Source organism: Colletes gigas, unplaced genomic scaffold, assembly GCF_013123115.1.
Source record: "Colletes gigas isolate AHSC1104 unplaced genomic scaffold, ASM1312311v1 Colletes_gigas_Sc00039, whole genome shotgun sequence".
NCBI lineage: Eukaryota > Metazoa > Arthropoda > Insecta > Hymenoptera > Colletidae > Colletes > Colletes gigas.
The window spans coordinates 375,451-400,732 of NW_025106668.1; the positions used below are offsets into that span (position 1 = coordinate 375,451).

The 25,282-nt window shown below is 36.0% G+C and overlaps 1 protein-coding gene across 2 annotated transcripts in view; it reads right to left on the bottom strand.

Annotated features, from left to right (window-relative positions):
* Positions 1–25,282, bottom strand: part of LOC122402766 (protein couch potato-like) — a 184,307-nt gene that overhangs the window by 64,009 nt on the left and 95,016 nt on the right. The window lies entirely within an intron of this gene.

Consider the following 25,282-nt stretch of genomic DNA (forward strand, 5'->3'; position numbering starts at 1 on the left):
TAAATGAAATAAACTTGTCTCGTGAAACATAAATTTTAGCAGAAAATGTCTAAAATCAAAGTTTTGGTCTTCTAAAATATTTGTTTAGATTCCATTCTCTCTAAATGTTTTTCACTGTTACCTGATCGGGTCTATTGGAAATAGGTGACGGAATAAAAATAAAAAAATACAGTTCAAATACTTTTTAAACTAAACATCTCTCCTTCGCTACCTCTGCAATTACGCTGTATGGTTTATCAGACCCGAATAAATTACATTTTGTATTACCATTAGAGCACACTTTTTACGAAAGAGAACGGAAAAATAAATAAACAATTTTCTGTTCCACGAACTCCGTTTATTTGGTTGTTTTTCGCTAATATTAAGCAACTTATTATCTTTTGTAGAATCTTATTCAATTTATTAATACAAGCTTCTTTCCTACTAATAAGATTATTCACTTTACAGATAATTATAGTTGGTTGAAGATTATTGTTGGAACAAAGGAGCGCGGTGCAACTGCACGTCTTCCGATGCGCGATTCGGGTAGGCTCGGGAGCCTTCGGGGCGAGTCGGTTGCCGGGGCCGGATGCGTGGCCCGAGAACAAAGGCAGTGGTTTTTGGTCGATGGTCGAATGAACGCGTGTGGTTACATGGCCCATTGTAGAAACAAATATATATACATATATTGAACTGTTTATCAGAGTGTTGTTAATTTTGTGAAGCCCCATAAATCCAACAATTATAAAACTAAGTTTGGAGTATAAAATTCGAGAACCAATTAACCCCAAGGAACGAAATTCACGTACTGTTTTTGATACACTGCTCGATCTAGTCATTTTTATTGTTTTTTCAATTGCTTAATGAGCAGCACGGAAGTTCATTCAAGTCGACTTTTTTTTTTATGCTAAATCTGCTTCGTCCACACCGGAGTGTACACAAATACGAATTTTGACGTCCCTAGGCAATTTCTGCCAAACTCTGTTGGCACTTCAATCAACGCCAATTACAGTGAAACATACAAGTTTCAGCATTCGTATAAGTTAGATTATTCGAGGCTGTGTCTGTACACGTTTGTAAATATAGTGATAGAAGTGGACGGGGAAAGTCTCATCGTTCCATCTGCTATTCCATCCAAATACTCGGTATCGCCATAAATTTGTCGGTAAAGGCGTAACGAGAACGTGCAAGAGCACGAGGTACGTAAACTACTATACAGGGTGTTCACACAGATACCCAGCTACTGTTTTCCTCATAAATGATAAATACACGCAACGTAGTAACGAATGTCAATTTTTTACGTTTGCGATATTTTTCGAGGAACGAGAATGTTATTTAAATTTTTTTAATGGAAACTATAATATTTTATATCCCATGAAAATGCGTGTTAAGACAAATTCTGACTGTATCTAACGCAATGGTTCTGAGAAATAAAAAAAATATTTCGAATTGTTTTGTTTCGATTGTTATTGATTGTTTTGGAACGATTAATTCATAAAACTGGAAACTGCATTCTTACGCACAAAAATTATATTCAACATTTTATGAGGTTTTATCAATAAAAAATTCTGGCAAATACAATGGTACGAAATATTCGAACTATTTCTTTTATTTCTGACCTCGAACAACCTTTGAAAATCCTAGATTTTCGTATAATTTTTCTCTGATAAAGAAAGAGTAAAATACACTGTAAATATTTTAATTATTTCATTAATGAAAAGATTGTTTCGTGTACATGATTATTATCTTCAAATACAATGGCATTTAATTGACACGTTGGAAGAAATTGTGACGTATTCGTGTCTGTTAATTTAAGAAATAAGTAGATTTCGTTATTTTCTAAGTTCGCTCGAATTACTGAGAATTCAATTATTTACACATACATATATGTAATTCGTAAGAAAAGAAATTAATTTTTTTCTTCCGAGTGTTGTTTTAATTAATCGTGTTAGTAAAACACAGATGCGATAGTAAGCAGTTAATTGGCTTTAGCCTGATGTTAACGAATTCATGAATTTATAATTAAGAGGCGTTCGCTAACCGCGAGCTTTAAAGCGCCACGAATAAAATTAAACTGAAGTTATTCTACGAACAAAGCCGTTTCATTGTAGATAGACCAGAGTATTGAGAATTTCCATATCCACATTTTCTACTATGGGTTGAAACGTACGAGCGAGTTATTCCAGCGCGACGGTTCTAAGTGAACGTTTTCAGACGGTAATTTTCTTCGAATTGAGCGTGTTAACACCACGATTACCACGTGTTCGTGCGAATATTCTGAAAAGAAAGATACCACTTATTAAAATCCGACGACAATTACAAAGAATCAGTAAAACTATAGAACCACTTTTCCAGAAAGTACACCAAAGTTCTGGGAAATTAAATGCCAATTTCCTTCACTTTCAATATACAGGGTGTTCGGCTATCCATGGGAAAAATTTTAATGGGAGATTCTAGAGGCCAAAATAAGACGATAATCAAGAATACCAATTTGTTGATGGAGGCTTCGTTAAAAAGTTATTAACGTTCAAAGTTCCCCCCGTACTGAATTTTTTTCTCGAAAACGCGCAAGATTTCGGGAGTGTGTCTATTCACCAAAAATGATTCTAATTGAGCCCCGCAACGGAAAATAATTTTTCCAAAACGATTTGAAATTTTTTTTCCCCCGTCGATACACAAATTCTCGAATTTTTTTCTCGAAAGGGCGTAGAATTTCGGGGGTATGTCTCTTGACCAAAAATACTTGTAACTGACCCCTGTGACTGAAAATATTTTTTCCAAAACGATTTGAAATTTTTCAATTTCACCGAAAAATTTCGGCACATACTCGAATTTTTTTCTCGAAACTGAGTAGGAATTCGGGGCTATGACTTTTGACCAAAAATCCTTGTAATTGACCCCTGCAAATGATAATAATTTTTTTAGAACGATTTCAAATTTTTTAATTTAATTGTTAATAACTTTTTAACGAAGCCTCCATTAACAAATTGGTATTCTTGATTTTCGTCTTATTTTGACCTCTGGAATCCCCCATTAAAATCTGTTCCCAGTGGTGACCGAACACCCTGTATGTAATTTGCTTAGTATTAGGAGCAATAACGAATGCAATAGAAAAGGAAATTTATTTTATTTTTTGAGTTTAGTTAAGTTGTCTCTTAAGATTGTGCTCGTTAGTTTTCCATCTCTCTGGACTAGCTTTTCTAATCTGTAATTTGTTTACTTACGTCATTGATAAATTATTAGTTTAAAGTTTGCTCGATACTTATCGTTTTAAGTACGCGCGCTGATTGCTGTTATCGTAGATATCAAAGCTTATTAAAACTTACTTTACAACCTTCTAGAGTTACTACTATCATTGGTTTGTAGCATCAGACATAGTTATAAATATTGAAACTAGATGCCAGAGGCACGTTTTATTGCTTCTTTAACGATCAAAAGTAATATCTTGTTTTCGTTACGGGTTTATCTTTCTTTAATGCATTTCTTGCACACGTATAAGAGTGCATAAATGAATATAGGAACATGAAAATAAAAACATAATCGGAATGTACAGGATGTTCGGCCATACCTGGGAAAAATTTTAACGAAAGATTCTGGAGGCCAAAATAAGACGAAAATCAAGTATATCAATTTCTTGATTGAGGCTTCGTTAAAAAGTTATTAACAATAAAATTCAAAAATTTCAAATCATTCTGGAAAAATTATTTTCGGTTGCTGAGGTCAATTACAATCATTATTGCTGATTAGACATACCCCCGAAATCCTACGTACTTTCGAGAAAAAAATTCATTACTGAAAATATAATGTCTGGATCAGTGACCAGAAATATTCTTCTTCCAAAACAAATTTCTAATCGCTAAAAAAAAATATTTTCGGTCGCAGGGGTCCATTGCAATAATTTTTGGTGAATAGACATACCCCCGAAATCCTATCCACTTTCTAGAAAAAAATTCGAGAATGTGTGAAATTTTTCGACGGAAAGAAAAAAATTGCAAATCGTTCTGGAAAAATTATTTTCGGTCGCGGGGTTCAATTACAATAATTTTTGTTGAATAGACATACCCCCGAAATCCTGCGCATTTTCGAGAAAAAAATTCAATTATACGGGGTGTTCGGCCATTCATGGGAAAAATTTTAATGGGAGATTCTAGAGGCAAAAATAAGACGATAATCAAGAATAGTAATTTGTTGACGGAGGCTTCGTTAAAAAGTTATTAATGTTTAGAGTTCCATTTGTGAGACGGGAATCTGGGAACAGCTGCGCATGCGAAACTTTAAACGTTAATAACTTTTTAACAAAGCCTCCATCAACAAATTAGTATTCTTGATTTTCGTCTCATTTTGGCCTGTAGAATCCTCCATTAAAATTTTTCCCAGAGGTGGCCGAACACCCCTGTATCTTACAGTGGGATACGAGTGGGAAAATTGTAGGAAACAAAAATAAAGAAAAATAAATAATAGGGTTCTTACGTACTGGACGAACAAAACGTATCGATTGTTACTAAAATAAGTTAATTGCCCTGACACCTGGTCAAGAAGTTATCGCGCAAACATAACCTTAACCGAGGAAACTATATTCGAGTATGTATAGCCATGAATATTACAAGTCTGATAGTATTTTAAAAATTCAAATTTATTTAAGATAAATATAAAAAAGCCGATATTTTGCCAACAGAAGGTCGTCATTTTGTCAAATTACTTATCTATAATTCTTCTAAAAACGAAAACTCCCATTGTACTATTATACACAACGATAGATTAACATTATCGTGAATTACTGTGTCTGAACGCGTCACGAAGAATAATTAATAATTTTATAAAATCACGAAATTATTGCATTTTGCCCGTTTTTTCTTGAAACATTTCAAACGAATATTCCTTTATTATAAAGCACTCGGTAATTGAATATCTGCCAGAGGTCTCGTTCAAATGCAATCGAGTACTGAATTCAGTGTTTCGCATAAAGTTTCGATTGCAAGACAAACATACTTTCTATCGTACAATGTTCAACGGGGTAGTGCATTTAAAAATTTTAAAATAATAAAATCGGAGGCAGCATCATCGGTTTTTATGGCTCGTAGCGGCGCATTAAACGTATTAAATCGAGATGGTTATTCGGTAAAATTATTCGATTTACTTAATTGCAATAAAACGGCGAGTATGTATTTCCATACTTGCGCCGGTTCGCGGAATTCGTTTTAAAGCGTTTCGTGTTTTGCCCCATCGATTTCCCGTTTGCACATATTGGTTCGATTCATTAAAATCGTCTAAATGTGTTTGCGCGGGCAACGATTTTCCTATTGTACCGATGCCTCTAAAAAAAAAAAAAATTGGAAAACGTGGTTACCGCGCGGATATAAAAATTCGGTTGTACCGAGCACGAATGGAATAAAAGTTGCAAGAGTGTTAGTTTTTTTCTGTTTATACGGGGTGTTCGGCCGGCTGTGAGAAAAATTTTAATGGGAGATTCTGGAGGCCAAAATAAGACGAAAATCAAGGATATTAATTCGTTGATTGAGGCTTCGTTAAAAAGTTATCGAAACACTTCCGGCCACAGAGTATATTTTCGGTAAAGAATTTTTTTTCTCGAAAGTACGTCGGATTTCCAATTAACCTTTCTGTATTCCCAATATTTTTTAGCGAATAATATAATCTAAGACTCGATATTAAAAATGCGATGCTACCCTTCTAGACATAAAATCTTGTAATATTTGCGAACGACAACATAACGTTTACATGAAATCTTTTTTCACGTTTTGTATAGTTGACGAAATACTGATGAAGGATGGTATGTTTAGAAGCACTTTCTGTCCCGTTCCAAGCGCGTTTGCAAAAGTACTCTTGTAGATAATGACCTTGTTAAGTCACCAGACACCGCTGGAATTTTTTTTTTTTATGGGGATACCTGAAGTACCAAGTAATGACCACTGCACCCACGACAAAAGAAACCACGAAAACAAGAAATCCGTGTCGCTCGTGCATCAATATGTCGCACGATCAACAGAATTTAATTGCAAGGATCGATAAACGTTCACAAGTACGCGGGCGCTATTTTGGGCATTTAAAAACTTATTTCTGATTTCGAATGTACCGATTTTAACGTTTCAACAACGCGTCAAAGATTCATCGACAAACGATATTTATTCTCATAATTAAAATATGGAACTGTTCAAGAATTAGCTCATTTCTTGGCCGTCGCGTGTCTCATTAGCAGCACCTCTCGGGCACACTTTGTGCTCGAGAAGGATAGCTGGCCCCGTTCACTGCGCAATGCGCCGAATGACGATTTTGGGCATCTGCACATGATTGACAGGCGCGCGCATCGATCCTTCTAACTGCCGGTCGAAACCTCGTGGCGGCCAAGACCGTGGCCATCTCCCGAGTCTTGTTCTGACCGCCAACGTGCTAGTTCGTGCAATTGTGCTCTCTAGTTCTTGTTCGTTGTTTTCAACGCTCTTTGGTCTTGTTTTACGTAATTTATTCACAATCTTTAATCAACGCTCAAACCCAAAAGCCCCTTGCAGTTAATATAATTGCAGGGGCGTTATGTATTTGCTTAAAACATAATAATAGTTTTTCTCAACTCTCGCACTCTGCAGGAAATGGCGATCAATGATATCGTAATTTCCTTAAAGATCTCATAATGGCCGCTCATTCATTACGATTCTATTGTATTTGAACCTTTTCTTAATAATTGTGAATCAAAGACATTGTTAATTTATACATATTTTTATTTATACAGTCCACGATCTCAAACAGGAACATTATTTAATAATAGAATTGGAAGGTTAACAATTGTATGGATTATATTTTGTCCGTTTTAAAAAATCATCTCTATTTTCTATCAAGAATTCGACGATTTTTACACCAAGTTGCTCAATTGTGCGACGTACACAAGTAAAACAAAAGTTTAAGAAAGGTTCGAATAAACGATTCGACTGCAAAGAGTAAATCAAAACCGTACAAATGATTCTGCGAGCAATGTACAGTATACTGGATGAATCATTTTATTTTGACAAATATCATCGATCGATCGAACGATAACAATTCACGGAGCTCCTTGCCTCTTGTAAATTGCAACGGACTTTAAACGGTCATTTCGTGGATTGTGATAAATTTCCCGCCACATGATTTGAATCAACTAGAATTGGTTTCACCGATTAATCTGCGGCACGCGGAATAATTCTGCGGAAGAATCCTATTGCGGAGCTAATCATAAATTTACGATTCTGCTGGATAATCGAGAGAAATGAGAGCCAGAATGGCCGAGGCACAGACAACGAAGGACCAAGCGACGAATTATTTGTGGAAATTACCAATCCTAGCTACAAAATAACGCAACGCAAGCTTCGCCTGCAAATCGATACGTAAAAATTTATTTTTTTATTGCTGCATTGGCGTCGTTTTCAAAATACATCGACCATTCTCCTGACTGTTTTATTCGAATGCGAACGATAAATGCAATAAATGTCATTAATTGTTTGGTCCGAGAAAAATATCGGTTCCATTAATATTTCATATACAGAATGTTCGGCCACTCCTGGGAAAAATTTTAATGGGAGATTCTAGAGGCCAAAATAAGACGAAAATCAAGAATATCAATTTCTTAATTCAGGCTTCGTTAAAAAGTTATTAAAAAATTAAATTAAAAAATTTCAAATCATTCTGAAAAAAATTATTTTCAGTTGCAGGGCTCGATTACAATCATTTTTGGTCATTGCGCATTGCCCCGAAATCCTGCGCATTTTCGAGAAAAAAATTCCTTACCGAAAATCTAATTTCGGGGCAGAAATATCACTGGGAAATTTCTTGCGTATCTTTGAAACGTCATAACCACTGAACGGATTGGAGGATTTCGAAATGTAAACAACGCGTATTTTGATGAAGAATATGTGGAAATTCCAAAAACACTCAAAAAGTTATCTATACTATTATATAAAGAGAGAGCCGATTTTTATGTTCGCGCAAAACTCAAGACCTATTGAACCGATCTTCCTCAAACTTTGACACGTTATTCCTGCATACTCTAGGACGGACATAGGCTATGTAGCATGTCTCAGAAGCGCGTTATTAACATGTAATTTATATGCAAAGATTTCATGTGTACGACTGTTTGACAGACCACGTAACCCCCGTATACGACAGTCTACTTACGCGCGCATGCGCATATTCGGCCCGCGCGATACCTCCCCCGTAGCATTACTGCGACATTACCGCCAGGTGGCGAAGCTTCTCGAGCGCTTTCTCGCGAGAGAATTGCATTATCGCGGATATATATGTCAGGACGATCGTCTGGTCATAAATTGCTTTTGCACAAGGTCGAGTGAAGCCGAGACGGGGCATGCTAGTTTCTTCATAAAATTGGTCCAATTTTCGAGCGACTATAACTCCTACAATAATGAACATATTTGAATGAAACTTTTTTCTGGAGTAGAGCTGATGGGTACCTACAAAAAAGTATTAAACAACATTTCCGTAGGATGTCATACAAATTTTTAAGAAAAATCGATGGTGGGGTATTTTTTGTCGAAAAAAAAAGTTTCAAATCGTTCTAAAAAAAATATTTATTATCAAAGAAACTTATTAAAAGTCAATAGTAATATGTAAAATGTGTGTAAATTAAGTAGTGAGACTGGCAAACGTAACATTCCATCTGTCAACATTGGGGACACTTGGAGTGACGGTAGGTGAACGTGTGATACGCCTTCGATACAAGTTTGTTCCCGCTAGAGCCATTTGGTTGGCCATAGCAATTGTTTTCGTAAAACAGTTTTTTCTAGTGCGTTCTAAAAATGAGCAAAAAGTCATGTCGATTTACTTTTTTAATAGCCAGGGAATCCACAAATAGTTTGTGCCTCGACGCCAAACGGTCAATCAACACTTCTACCGAGAGGTTCTAGAAAAACTTCGAAAAAGGGTCACGCGTGTGAGGCCAAACGAATGCGCCTTGTCACACAGCAATTTCAGTAAATGAGTTTTTGGCCAGCGAAAACATTCCTGCGACTCCTCTTAGCCTCCTTTATTCGCCTGACTTGAGCCCCTGTGATCGCTTCCTCTTCCGGAGAATGAAAAATCACCTCGAGGGACGTAATTTTGGGACACTCGAAAACATTGAAGCGGCTGTAACCGACCCAGCTGAAGGCTACATCAGTATCCGAGTTCTAGCACTGCTACGAGGATCGGAAGAATCGTCTCCAGCGCTGTGTTGGCATCCCAAGGAAACATCAGTCCCATTACTTAATTTACACACCTCGTGCACGACAGTAGCCTAAATAGGTAGCGTGATTTACAGTTATTTATAGGGGACCGTAGTATCCCCTACATAAAACCTTAGAGGGCAGTTTCATTCGATCGAAGCTGGCTGGATTTATCGTTAAACGTTCAAGTGCGGCTTCGACGAGGTAATCAAGATTTATCGGGAGCCTAACGACGCTTGGCGCTAGCGAATGAAGATCGTACGATTGCCACGGATCGGCCGGGCGTGAACACCCAAGGAGAATCGACGTATTCGCGGGTAGCATACGAGGCGTGTAAATTAAGTAACGAGACTGATTTTTCAAAATATTTTTATTCGAATAGAATTACAATTCAATGTTGTATCCCTCGAAATAACTTCCTTTTGGGGAGTGCTGGAACTCGAATACTGGTGTGGCCTTCAGCTGGTCGGTTACAGCCGCATCAATGTTTTCGAGCGTCCCAAAATTACGTATCTTGAGGTGATTTTTCAATCTCGGGAAGAGGAAAACGTCACAAGGGCTCGAGTCGGGCAAATAAAATACGCAGATGTGCGCTACCGCGGGTTTACGATACGTCGATCGCTATCGAGGCAAGGAACACAGCTCCAAGGATTCCAAGTCCCGTGTTGGAGTTTGGAGTTTCTTCAATGACCGTAACGTAATTTGTCGCGTAAAAATGTCTCGAAGGCCTAATCCTCAAAAATAGCGGAGAAGTCACGTCCGTATCACAAACCCCGCGATGTGAAGGTTCCTTAAGAATCCTTAACGCACCTCGTAGGTCAGATGTCAATTAAAAAGTACGGTTGGACGTCGGTCGAAATCGGTCAAAGGACGGGGGAGACACGGAGACGGTTCTTATTATAAATAATCGAGGCGCATCTGGTGGTGGATATTTAAAACTATTGATGTCGCGTGAGAAAACTGGAGCGATCCGGGTGAATATTTTTAACCCCCCCGCGATGACGGAAGTGTTTCTTTCGTGGCAACTGGCCGGCGAGCAAGGCGTCGAAAGGTCTCGTCGAGGCTTAACGGTGCATGCAAAATGCAAATTTTAATATTACACCGAAATACCGATAATTTTATTCACTGAACAACCTATCGTTTTCGCCTCTTTTATACAGGGCGTCCCAGACCACCCGTCCGCCCCTATTAAAATGGCGGAGAGTGATTTTTTAATTGAAAACTAAAGAAATTTTAGTAACTAATTCGAGTGCGCGCTATCGAAATAGCATTTTCAAACCGAAACTCGTTTTTTTTTTTTAATGGGACCTGGTATTTTTGATTATCAAAGTTTCAACGACTGTGAATCATTTCCGCCATTTTACGATTCTCGAGAACGAATGCTTGAGAAATAGCTATCGAACGGTCGAAATGATCGTCGTCGATGGGACAAATAATAATCCATAATCGACATTTTCTGTTGCGAATATAAGCGTGTCTGCTTGTACATTTACACTCTAGAGATGTATAAACAAATGTAATTGGCTGCACTTTTAAAATGAAAACGGTTATTTGCACGTGGAGATGCAAAGCTAGTTGCATTATCCTTTGTCCCGAGAATCTCCCGGGATTCGGGCTAGAGGCAAAATATGTAAACTTGCATAAGCATTTTTCACATTTTTTTTAGGGGGGGATACTTTCAAAAAGGTCTTAGTTAAAGAATCTTTCCCTTCGACCGCAGCGCCAGAGAATCGTTACATGTAAGATAAATATTTGCTTCATCCGTATGATACAGTCAGCATAAAGCTCATTAAGCTATCAAACTGTTAATTGTACGTATACGGTGCCAGTACTAATTAGTGGAGTCGTAATTAGGGAGCCGTAGTTGGTACCATTTATCCCTGGACGTTACGCGTTCTTTAATGTTGACGGGGATATATTTTTACGCAAAAAACGATGCATCTGCTATTTGCATCCTTTGACTGTGAATTACGTTATGCATCGTGAGTCTATTTAAATCACATTCCGTTAAACCTGTATTTGTACTCGTACTTGTACTTCCTCCAGACCTGGACTCTCCTAGACTAACATAATTTCAAATATTATTTCAAACATGTTATTTTATTTCCTAATTATTTGAAATAATCGTAACATGGAATATAAAATTTGGATTTTCGAAATTGTGTTTACAACTTTTGTTTACAGTCTTTCGTATCGCTTCTTTAAACAAATTGTTATAAAGATTTTTTAAAGTAAATCTTTTTGTTAATTATTATTTTCATGATTGTTTCTATTGGCCAATTTGAAATAAAGAAATAACAAGATAGCTCGTTTGAAATCGCTGTATTCCGAACGTATCTTTATTATTTTCAGTTTCAGATAACGGTCGAAAATCAACTATTTCAAACAGTTATTTTTATTTCAAATGAATTTGCTCGGGTCTAAGTTTCTATACCAATAAAAGTTCTTGCATCGTTATAATTCTATCTTGCAATTTTAATTTCATAATTTACCTACTTGAAATTTGCAAATAAAAAGAACCTCTTATTCGAAGAATTTAAATTCATGGCCTAAATAAATTATTTTTCTATGCTTGCAAGATCATTTCACATCCGATACAGACGCTTTCGTAAAATACACTGTTTGCAACAAAACTTTCGTATTTATCTGCGTAGAATTCGAATATTGCTATAAAAAATACCATGTTCTGCTTAAAAAACTTGACTTCCAATGTGAATGTTCTCAAGTAGCGTGATGTGAATTCTAAATTAAATTTTCTTTTTCATTGGGATGTTATAAAACATTTCTATTTTGATAAGGAAGAAAACGTGCAAATATTTATTTATTTCTATAGTAATATTTGAAATTTATTAATAGCTTTCGGATGTAAAGTATTTGAATAATCCCAGCATCCGTATACGTAGGACTAATAGAAGATCGTCTACCAATAATTCCCACGTCTAATATGTAATTCAGCACTTTGAACGCTCGAATATGCCATCTAGGTCAGGCATTAAGTAAAAATACTAATGTGTTATAATAGATGAACTTTGCAATGATCCTTGCACCCCTGATATTTAAATCCATTTGTCTCAATCGTCCGGAAACGTAATTACTATTGGACTGTTCTAGAAAATGTTACCAATCTTTAATCGCTCTAATTTCGTTCGTTGGACAGCAACGAAAATATACTTCTCACATTTACAGTTTATAAATGTTGGAAATGTTTCTCATTCCCATGTTGGCAAACATGCACGTGTTGTAGGTATTTACTTTTACCTCGTTGGCAGGCGTGCGCGCCATCTTTTGTCTTAGTATAGCGAGAACGCACTAGCAGTGCCCATGTATGGAACGATATGTGTCATATGTATTAAACATAACCTAAAAATATACATATGTGTCGTTTATTGTCCATTTCTATAACCTCTGCTACAATAAAGCAACCATTTAGTTTTTTCATCGTATGTTCAAGTCTCAACTATGTTTTTTTTTTATATTCTGGATCAATATTAACACTTTGACTGCCGCGTCACAAATATTTGGGTGACAGAACTTTTAACAATGGAAAATCAATTTTAATAGGCTTCGTAAATGTTAATGAGGTTAGAAAAGTAACTATTACGACAACTTTTAAGTTGTGCAGTTTACAATCGCCTAAAATCAGAGTTTTGGTCTCGTAAACAATTTTAGGATTTTAGACTGGCAGTCAACGTGTTAAACGTTCACAAGTAACTGCATACATTTATTAAATGGTCCATTAAATATACAGGGCGTTCCGTCAACCCTGGGATAAATTTTAATAGGAGATTCTAGGGGCCAAAATAAGACGAAAATCAAGGATACTAATTTGTTGATTGAGGCTTCGTTAAAATGTTATAGAAACATTTCTGGCCACACAGTATATTTCAAGTAAAGAATTTTTTTCTCCAAAACGCGTAGGATTTCGGGGATGTGTCTATTCACCAAAAATGATTGTAATCGATCCCCCCAACCGAAAATAATTTTTTCAAAACGATTTGAAATTTTTTTTTTTCGTAGTAGAATATTCCTGGTCAGACATTATCTTTTCAGTAATGAATTTTTTTCTGGAAAATGCGCAAGATTTTGGGGGTGTGTCTATTCACCAGAAATGATTCTAATTGACCCCCGCAACCGAAAATAATTTTTCCAAAACGATTTGAAATTTTTTTTTCCCCGTCGATAAATTTCACAACTTCTCGAATTTCTTTTAAGAGAGTGCGTAGGATTTCGAGGGCATGTCTATTGAGCAGAAATAATTGTAATTGATCCCCACAACCGAAAATAATTTTTTCGGACCGATTTGAAATTCTTTTTTTCTCCGAACGATTTCAGGCACCTCCTGAATTTTTTTCTCGAAAGTGCGTAGGAATTTGAGGGTATGTCGATTCACAAAAAATGATTGTAATTGACAAAGTTTTGAACGACCAGCTTCGAGTCGAAAATTCATTTATTTAAAATTTATTTCAGTGTAACCTAAAAGGCTCCATATAGTAATATCAAAAAGTTTGTAACAACTGTTATTGCTATTAGCAGAACTGTGTTTTACTGAATTATAAAGTACAGAGGATTTATTATGATAATAATGATATTTAACGTTAAACAATGTTACGTTAACTTATGCTAGCTTGGTCCTAGGGACCGTGTTTTTTTCCACGTCCGAATTTAATGCTGCTCGTACGTTTCGAGCATTGGGACGTTTCTGTCGCATAAACAAGCGCGCGGCGAAGCGCACGAATGATATATGGAAAGTCTGTTACAAGATTTCTGCTGCTCTTTACATCGAGCGAACACAGCACCTTGGCACCGCTCGCATAATCCTACTGCACCGACTCCCTGGCATGATCCCGGATTTTAGTGGCACAATAAACTCATGAGTACTCGTGTTATATTTGTATGTATACAGGTTGCCCGCCGCGGAGAAAACGCGTGTTAATGAAATCTGAAATATCGTCGTCTTCCTGCGCGGACTGACGCTTTCAATGGCGTACCAGGCGATATTTTGTAGCGAAAATAATGCACGACATATGTACCGGTCGAGGAGAACGTGCACGCGACGTTCAACGACGCATGTACGGACATTTTTCTATAAATACGATCAAAGGTCTGTAATTATACCAATTTGCAAATACAAAGAGTCGGGGAACAAGAGTTTCTTTTTCTAAACGAAACCAAATATCGTTTATCATATAACTAGAGTAAAGTGCCCTGATTTCGTCCTCTGCTTAATTTTCTCTGTTCCAATTGGAAGTTATAACAGGATTTCGAAATTCCAGAATCTTTAATCTATTTTTAAAATTCTCGAGATTCTAAAAAAAGAGGAATTCGGGAATCTCCACTTCTTGAGGAGAATCAGATTGAGGTTAGCTTTATTAGGGTGCCTAGGACCTTACATTTGGCTCTACTACACCAATTTTCCAAATAGAAAATTACTTTCTTTTACAACATGTGTCTTACTCATTTGATTATCACAAAACTCTTTTTTTCTCATACTATCTTACTTTTCTTATTGTTTTGTGGCGTCGCCTCCCATGCTCGCCACCAGAGGGGTCGCGCTCTCACAAGCGTTCGACCGACCCTCGGTTGCTATATAGAGGGTGGTCCACGCAATTGTTTCAAGTCATAACTCCGTCATTATTGCATTTACGCAAAAATACCAAAGGAGAAAGATAAATGGCTCGAGGAGCACTATATCTGTAGGCCTTTCAATTTTTTTTAGGTGCAGCAGTGCATGTGCAATTAACAATTGCATCATTTCTTTAAATAGAAATGCATATTTTTTTTTACACAGATCGATTCTTCTGTTCATTCTACGTAAACGATGATTAGGGTACTATGGCAAAAAAATTATTAGATCTCGAGATATTTTAAAAAAATGTCTTTATTGAAGAAGATGCTCAAATTTTAAGTTCTGCAGTTTCGAATTGTCTGCAATCAAAGTTTTGGTCTCGTAAACAATTTTACGATTTTGTTCTGGGAGTTATTACGTTAATGCGCTTAGCGTCAGTTCGTAAGGTTCCACTGGAGCAAAAGTTACTAAAGAATTCTGTTACTTGCTACTAGATGTAACCAAAGTCCCTAAACATACAAGTCCAAGTTGCTGAAATGTGAAATGTTATGTTCGCCGATTTTTTCATTTCAATCTGTTTCGCGGTAATACTGTTATTTAGAAATCATCGATCAATGCTCCGAAACTCTCAAAAATTTTAGAAGATAATGTAGTTATGCTCTGGAATATATGTGCTCTCGAATTCTGGGGTTCATTAACCTCTCCACCTCGAGTCGTAACGTTGAGAAATCGCCGTGTACTATCCGTCGAGAGTTTCAACTTGAGACCCATCCAACCACTTATGGCAAGTGTGGCTGCATAATATCGTATGTGCGAAAATGTTAAAGTTTCCGTTAATGTAAATGTTACCGCGATACGTTGAATTTTTTTGGGTAGCCGTTATTCTTCCTCAAGCGTTATCTATATGACATGTTACATATATATTAACCCTTTCGTTGCGGGAGACTCCGGTTAAAAACGCGCGGTATGCGAGGTGAATTTATAGCGGCAGTCGACGTTCACTGCGGAAGACTTTTTCATCCGCTGAGTGTGTACAGTGCGAGTCAAAATGCATCCCACGGCCAGAAAGAAGGTAATTCTTTATATAATTAACTCTGGAAACGTAAAACGATGTTATTAGCGACGACAACTAATTTGCAATCCCCGCTACAGAGAGGTTTCTGCCATTTTTAACTTGCATTGATCTTAAGGGGATGATCTATGCTTTATTTCGTCTCCAAAATCAGAAAAACACTTCTTAACACAGAAAATTTATCACTTAGATTAATCATAAGGGGATGATCCAGACACTGTCAGAAAAACAGTTTTTAACTCAGAAAAGCAATTTTTAGGTTAGATTTATCTTAAGGGGATGATCCAGTCTTGAGTTTTATTTTGTTGGTCTTTTTAAGGATTTATTAACTGTTTTTCTTCCTCTCCAAAGTCAGGAAAACAGTTTTTAACTCAGAAAAGCAATTTCTAGGTTAGATTTATCTTAAAGGGATGATCTAGTCTAGAGTTTCAATTTTTTGGTCTTTTCAGGGATTTATTTACAAAGAAAGTATAAGTTTGTTAATTTCGACATTTTGTATATGTATTTGTTTATGTTTTATGATTGCTCACACTTAGAAAGTGCTTTTCTTCTTCTCCAAAGTCAGAAAAACAGTTTTTAACTCAGAAGAGCAAGTTTTAGGTTAGATTAATCATAAGGGAATGATCCAGTCTAGAGTTTTATTTTTTTGGTCTTTTTAAGGATTTATTAACTGCTTTTCTTCCTCTCCAAAGTCAGAAAAGCAGTTTTTAACTCAGAAAAGCAATTTTTAGGTTAGATTTATCTTAAGGGGATGATCCAGTCTAGAGTTTCAATTTTTTGGTCTTTTCAGGGATTTATTTACAAAGAAAGTATAAGTTTGTTAATTTCGACATTTTGTATATGTATTTGTTTATGTTTTATGATTGCTCACACTTAGAAAGTGCTTTTCTTCTTCTCCAAAGTCAGAAAAACAGTTTTTAACTCAGAAGTGCAAGTTTTAGGTTAGATTAATCATAAGGGAATGATCCAGTCTAGAGTTTTATTTTTTTGGTCTTTTTAAGGATTTATTAACTGCTTTTCTTCCTCTCCAAAGTCAGAAAAGCAGTTTTTAACTCAGAAAAGCAATTTTTAGGTTAAATTAATCATAAGGGGATGATTCAGTCTAGAGTTCTATTTTTTTGGTCTTTTTAAGGATTTATTAACTGCTTTTCTTCCTCTCCAAAGTCAGGAAAACAGTTTTTAACTCAGAAAAGCAATTTTTAGGTTAGATTTATCTTAAAGGGATGATCCAGTCTTGAGTTTTATTTTTTTGGTCTTTTCAGGGATTTATTTACAAGGAAAGTATGTTTTTCCTGACAGTGTGATAAACTAGTTTTTGGCATAGTACATGTTTGTAATAAAACATGCCAAGTTCGTGACTTTCAGTAAATGATAATTCAAAATTAGGAATTCCGCAAAGACCCGTGACTCCTTGTTATACTAATGGACGATTGTGTACAAGTATCTGAATATCGGTATTCAAATATTGACCTCGTTTCCGATCGCAGTTTTCATTTTGCGCTGGATTATAATTCCGTGCTACTCAAAGAAATTAGAGTGTTGCGTTTCTGGAACATTCAGGGAACTTTCATTCAGAGAAGTCACTTCGTGTGATTACAGCTGTAGTATGTTTTCGACTCTCATATTTTTGGCTCGGCTACGAGGACGCGTATTCACTAATTTTAATTCTTATCTTCAGAACAATTCCGACATTTTTCAATTAATAACACAATAATCTATAACGTAGCCGTATAAACATATTAAACGAATAGCAGAAAATCAACGTTATCATACATTTTTCAGTTAAATAATAAAATATTAATCATAATTAAACACGATAATAAACCTAAACTGTTTAATATCTGTGTAGAATCGGCGAAATGAAAATAAATAAAAAAGCTTCTTTGGTCAATTATACGGGGTGTTCGGCCCATCCATGGGAAAAATTTTAATGGGAGATTCTAGAGGCCAAAATAAGACGAAAATCAAGAATAGTAATTTGTTGACGGAGGCTTCGTTAAAAAGTTATTAACGTTTAAAGTTCCACTTGTGAGACGGGAATCTGCGAACAGCTGCGCATGCGGAACTTTAATCGATAATAACTTTTTAACGAAGCCTCCATCAACGAATTAGTATTCTTGATTTTCGTCTTATTTTGGCCTCTAGAATCCCCCATTAAAATTTTTCCCAGGGTTGGCCGAACACCCTGTATAATCTCAGATATCGGGCAACTCATTCTTTAATTATTTTCGTAGTGCAATCGTCCCGATAATAACTTTGTAATTACGATACGTAATCAATGTGACAATTCTCGAGAGCTTCACTTAAACTAGAAATCATTTTTATTTTGAACGCGCGCAGTCCAAGAAACACTCTTCTAAAGTCGATTCGTCGACTTCACGAGCACACCGACAGGTCTTTAGTACCACGTCTATTAATTCCCTCAAACATTGTTCACCGGATGCTATATTTCTCTGCCAGTCGTACATAATCCGCTTGACAATCGAAGCGCCAAACGATAAATAAACGACAGCCAGAAATTTTACGTCGATTGTAATCTTTCGAGACAGCCGTACCGTTATATTCACAAACACCGTGAAAGATTCCTAGAAACGATCAAATGAAAAAGCTCCCGAAGAGCTTTCTGGAAAGAGAAAAGATTTCTAGAAACGTTCAAATGAAATATCGAAGCACTCCAAGTTATTTCAACAATATCTGTTTATTAAAATAATTCGGGGTGGTTCGATATTGGTAAAAGCTAAAGAATGATTACAAATATTAAATTTCTTTTAGTTTAGAACAAGTAATTGACACATAACTTTTTAACTTTTTATGTTATAGTTAACATCGCATTTTATATAAACAATCAAGTTGTTTAAACATCCGAGCAGATCAAATTCCCTCGAATTTTCAAGCTACTTGGATAATCAGGTACTCCTAACCTCATTTCGAAAGAACAAGCTTTGTTTTTGAATTTCAACTACTCGGGGTAGCTCTGTCTACTTTTTAGATTCGTTCCGTCCTGATAATCGATCGTTTGATTAATAGGGGTTCGTGTGATCGAAGGTCTACCATAACGGTTTGTTACGAAGCAATTTGGAGACAGCTCCAATCTCGCGGTCATATTTCTAAGGACGTGGTGCGTTTAGGTGTGCTCACGTGACGCGATAGTAATGTCTTTCCGCCTTTCGTGCGTAGCAGTGTGGCCAACTCTGTATCGGGTATCAGATGCGCATTACGAAATTGTTGTACGGGGGTCCACGGATCGAGCCAGAAACGTGAAAAGTCGATTCCTCTGCGCGGGCACAATGCCCGAGCTGTAATGAAATATTCTGGCAATGGCATCTTTGACCTCGTAAACCGGCTCGTCAAAAAAATACTGCCCACTCCGGCCACCATAAAAGTAATATTCTTTTATCGTTCGAACTTCGATTATACCGCGCGCCTTATTCGACTGTTCCAATAGCCATTGGCGTACACGCGTTTAGTTTTCCAATAATCAGAGCCGACGTGCAAAATCACTAAACTAATATCTTTAATGACTAATGCCATCACTGCGATCATGATTCTTTCTCGCGTGAATTTACTCACCGTGTGATCACAATTCTTGATCTTGATTAAATTATTTTTTTAAAAATACTTCAATATAGCTTGTATAGAGGGTGTTCGGCTAAGGTATTTAGGAAAAAAAAATATGAAAAAATGTTTTTAGAAATTTTAGTATTAACATTTATGTAACGTTTAAGGATTTTTACAGTATTTAATCGCGGAATAAAAAATGTAGTTTGAAGAAAAATAGTAACATCGTGTTGGAAATGTTTCTCATTCTCATGTTGGCAAACATGCACGTGTTGGAGGTATTTACTTTTACCTCGTTGGCAGGCGTGCGCGCCATCTTTTGTTTTAGTACGACAGAACGCAACATATAACCTCTGCTACACATCGATAACATCACTATTAAAGGAATTTAAAAATATTGTGATTTATTTGAGATCCTCGAGAACGTCTATCGGAAATTGTAAAAAATTTGTTGCAGTTTTAACTTCCTACAGCCTGAAATAACCTCTTCCCGGACGTATATAAAACCGAGTCGGTTATGTCAAATTGATTCGCGCAAGATTGAATTGCCCGAGATTGTACGATTGTCGAACGAAATCTGGAATGGCATGACTCTTAAAAATTATTGCACCGCCGAAGCACTCTGTTGCAAGTGGCGTTTTTTTTTCTTCAACCCGGCTATTCGTGGAAAGAAAATGGGTCAATATAATTTTATAGAAGTTTCGCTTGCGATAACAAATGCACCGTTGCATAAGATTGCATTTTCTGTTGGGCTCGTTTTCTGCAAATAGCTGTGCTTAAAAAAACTCAACTTGTACTATCTTAGCCTAGATCTCCGAGAAATGGTGGAAAACAGCGACATAACCAGCGCAATATTTAAGAATGCAAACACGGGAAACTCTTGAGCACAGAACGAATTAAATGCTGTTTCCGTCATTGATGAAATATAGTCGACAGTTTCTTAAAACAATGAAGGTTAACTACGTATTGTATTTAACCTCTTATGGGACGGTTTACTTTTTGGTCTAAAAAAACTAAACGTCCATATATGTGACCAAGGGCGTGAAGAGGTTAAACATTTTCTGAAACGTGTATAATTATTTTTAAATATTAAATCCCTTGGTACAGAGCGTATCCAAGAAAAATATTAAATAATTCTGTTTACAACGTTTTGAACCTCGATGGTAACAGTTTTTCATTGATGTGAAAGTTTTTAAAAATTTAACCTTACTCTCTTCCTAAAATTATTTTAGATCGTAACATTTGAAATAATAATATTTCCAATCGATTCTTTCAGTTTATAAAAATAAATCTTTAATTAAATTTCTATAAATTTGTACCATACAATTGATTATTATACAATGTACAATGTACAATATACAATATACAATATACAGTTCATTATAGTAAATTTTAAAAAATTCCTGCAACTTTTATACGAGAAATAAAATCAGTAATTAGCGCAGTAATACTTCCAAGTAATTACTTCAGTCCTTATCGATCTTTTGCTACAGGATATCGTATAATTTGTATGAAAGACCAAACAAATGTTTAAAATAATGCATTTGAGGATTTCTTTAACTTTTATAATATCGGTTTTAATTTCAAATTTTCGTATAATATTAACGAAGTGCCATGAAAATGCACGGCACGGTGCATTCTAAAGACATCTGTAACTTTTACGCCGTAAAAGTTTCATTTCTGTAACGTTCAGCCTCAAAGTCATTAAGAAAAATATCCTCAAATTTTGCTATTTTGAAAAATAACCTCAATTCTTCGGCGAAAAAAAAATTCCAAATCATTCTGGAAAAATTATTTTCGGTCGCGGAGGTCAATTACAATCATTTTTGGTCAATAGATATACCCCAAAAATCCTACCCATTTTCTAGAAAAAAATTCGAGAAGGTGTGAAATTTTTCGATAAAATTAAAACATTTCGAATCGTTCTAAAAAAATTAGATTCAGTTGCAGGGGTCGGTTACAATCATTTTTGGTGAATAGACATACCCCCGAAATCCTGCGCATTTTTGAGAAAAAAAAATTCAGTACCCATCAACAGTACCTCCATCAACAAATTGGCATTCTTGACTTTCGTCCTATTTTGGTCTCTAAAATTTTCCATTACAATTTTTCCCAGGGGTGGCCGAACACCTTGTATAATGAAAAAATATTATATGCATCGCCAATAGCTATTAATTATATCAATGTATGTGCATCTAATTTCGACACTAACCTAGTCATCGACACTATCAATTTAACGATATAACAATTAACAAAAGCTACTATATTTTTCATTATAAACTGCGTACTCAACATTGTTTGATATTGGGTACAATGCAATCATTATTATAAACTCGACAACGTAATAAAATCGCAAAAAGAAGTAATAGTAAAAAAAATGAAACATAAGTTGTTTGTGTTAGAAATAAAGCGGCATTTGTTTCTGCGCCACCTAGAGTTCCTCTGACTTACTATTATTGTACCGTGTGTCTTTTGCCTGGAACGAAGACCTCGTCCTCATTGAATGTGTGTTACTGAGAGGAAGTCGTGTTTTGCTCATTCGAACCCCCAAATTTCCACAGTTTGTGTTGCGTTTTCCACCAAATGGACTCGCGAAACGTATTTTTATCCAAAGAATAATTATATAAAAATAAATATATAATAGTTCTTTCCGCGTAACGATTAACGTCTTACACGTGCACACTTTAAACATGGACTCGCGAGAGAGCTAGAAGGAAACAGATGGCGCCGTTGTCGGCAATCGCGGTTTGAAAAGTCATAAACAATTTTGTTGTAAATTTCAGTATATCGATACGACGGTAAGTAAACTATTGCTAAATTGTTCCTTAAGAACTTAAATATAAAATAAACTATTATTCTCATAAACAACACGATACTGTCACGAAGGAAGTATCCCGATGAAACTATTATTTTTATAAAAAAAATCAAAGATATTGCTCATGCCTCGTAAGAACGTCTATCTATTCGTATTATAATGTGGGCAAAGAGCAGCACTAAAAATATTCTCTTATCATTTAAGCGTATGATAATTAGGATATTTATCTTCTCTACGGTTGTTGATTTCATGAATGTTATTTATTCCGTAACGTGCACGGTGCTCGGCCAAGTTGAAACATCAATTCTCAGCGATGCGGCCACTTTAATTTCTATGAAAGCATCGGCACAAAATGCTGCGCGTAACTTCCGTAACGTTCGACCTCAATATCGTAAATTTCTTTTCGGTAATACCACTTACGTGAACTTTCCTTCCGATCGATTTCGCCTATCAGTCAAGGAGAGAACCGCCGATCGATAATACCGAAGCTCGAGTCGTCTCGAGTCGATGGCGGAATCGGTGTTGCACGCTGACGCAGAACCGAAGTAGGAAGATAATAGCGGAATCGCGGCGATAGATTTTCGAGAAATCGGTTGAAGTGGTCCTGATTTTAGTGGGAAAGTCCGATTCACGACGCGGTAACGAGCTCCGCGCTTCCCTTCGTTTCCTTGGCGAGACTGGAAAAATCTCACCGTCGAGTTGTTCCGGCGGTTACTGCTTAGGTATACGGAACTATATCAATTTGAAACAGGCAAAGTGGACAACAAATTCATGACAATATAAAAAAACTCACGAGTATTTACAGTCGATGGTTAACCTCTTAGGTAGGGCTGAATTTTGTACGGGACAATGCTGTTCTCTACGCGAGTATGTACATTGGAATGACACTGACACTGACACTGACACTGGCGTATCGAAAATATAACCTCTTAGGTACGGTTGAATTTTGCGCGGGACAATGCTGTTCTCTGCGCGAGTACATTGGAATGGCACTGACACTGGCGTATCAAAAACTGTATATTCCGTCTGTATATCGTTAACGCTGAAATAGTGCGAAACAAAACATACGAAAACGATCGCTTAAGTCAAACGGTAAGCGAGTGAGCCACTAGAGTGAGCCACTAGAGCGAGTATAATTCTTAAATTAAAAACCTATAAAATACATATTCATTAATGGGAAGAGTGGAATTGTAAAATTATTTTGTTTCAGTTCGTATTCGAATAGAAATTTTCATGAATTTTTAGTTAAACATTCTTTGGTGTACACTTCTACGTATACTCCTGTGCAACCTGTTTCTAGGTTGGAATAAATTAAGATGCGTAACGAAGATGAACATAGTTTTCACTTAACTTAATAATTATCTTAATAAAGTCGTTACGTTAGTGGTCCCTATAAGACGTACCCTTTCGTTCGTTAAAGAGTAACGACGATGATCGAGACTTTTAACGTGAAATCGAAGTCGATATCGCGCAGAAGAATCCGTACGAGTGACTAAAGAGACCAGATAAGGGTCGAAGAGGGGAGCACATTTCGTGTAACTTTCCCTCTTCCAATCGTGAGTTATCAGATAAACGGATTATTCGGCATTCGATTACGTGATTTCATCATCTTCGTCGCCGTAACACCCTCGAACTTGAATCTCCTGGGAAGCCGACGACACGGCTCGCCTAAACTCGATCGAAATTTTAGCACGTGCCACCGTTAACCGGTTTAAGCTCTAAAACGAACATTAACTATTACATTCGCTCGCGCACGACCAAGTTCCAATGCTCCTTCTCTTTAAGGATGAATTAGTATACTTCATTCTTTAAAATGCTTGTTTATTTCGAGGTAAAAAATAGTCGATTTTTCTTTACATTTTCATACAAATTTCAACCTCAACCTCTCCAGGGACGATTTTTTTTTTTGTTTGCTTTTGGTTTGGGTCTATTTATTATTGCCAGTAACTATAATTATAAAAAAAAAATAAACTAAACGTCCACGTATGTGGCTAGGGGCGTGAAGAGGTTAAAGATAGAAATGTACATTTACCTATATTTATCGTTCAACTTTAATGCACGTTTGTAAATTCTTACACAAAAAAATTGTGTTTTACAATTATCTTATCGTCGTTTTATATTTTTTTGCACTTTATAATGTTTCGGGAAGTTTTTTTGTTTTGGGTCTATTTATTACTGACGGTAATAAATAAGTTTTTCGATTTTAACATTTTGCATACATATCTGCTATGCAAAATGTCGAAATTTATAAACTTAACCTTTGTTTGCAAAAGTAAACTAAGTGATACAATTTTCTTTAAAAAAAAAAAGAAACTATTGTAATTTTGTTGGCTAGTACAAGAAGACATCTTTAAATTACAATAAGCAATTATTTTAAGAAGATTCTTTTTGATTAATGTAAAATTTTTCTAATCCTTTTGACAATATAATTTTTACTATGTTATCAATTGATATAGTTTTGTGGGTGTCATGATATACATTTCTAATGGAAACGTTATTATCATCGCACAATTATTTCGTTGATGGTTTAATTGTGGTCCATTCACAGTGAGCTCAGGCCTGAAATTGACCATTCAGTCAGTAATTCGGAACGTGACGTGAATGCGAATTCTGATGCACGTTGGGTCAGTTGTGGAGCATTGAGTGATACTTGGCTGGACCGGCATCGTAACTAATATAAAGCAACCTTAACCCATTTGAAATGTGTAAAATAACAATACGTTGTTGTGCATTGCATTCGAGTGCACATTAACTTTGAAAAAAAAATCTAAATTTTATTCAATTCTGCGCAACTTGAAGCTCAATACACTGTCAATTACAATTTTAGTTTATTTCCAATTTCTACGACCAAACTGTTGGCTGAAAGCAAGTAGAATCGTTTCACGAAGTTTGTCTGTTAATTAGAAAATTATATAGAAATATTTCATTCGACCCAAAGTATGCAAAATGTGGAATGTTGATTCTAGGTACGGTAATTGGCTTTCAATTATGGCAAATATGCGCTATTGTCGTATGAAAATGTCGCGTGTGCTTTTAAATGAGAAAATAGACAAATTTTAAGTATTTTCGATTTTCTTATTTTTCTTTTTTTTATT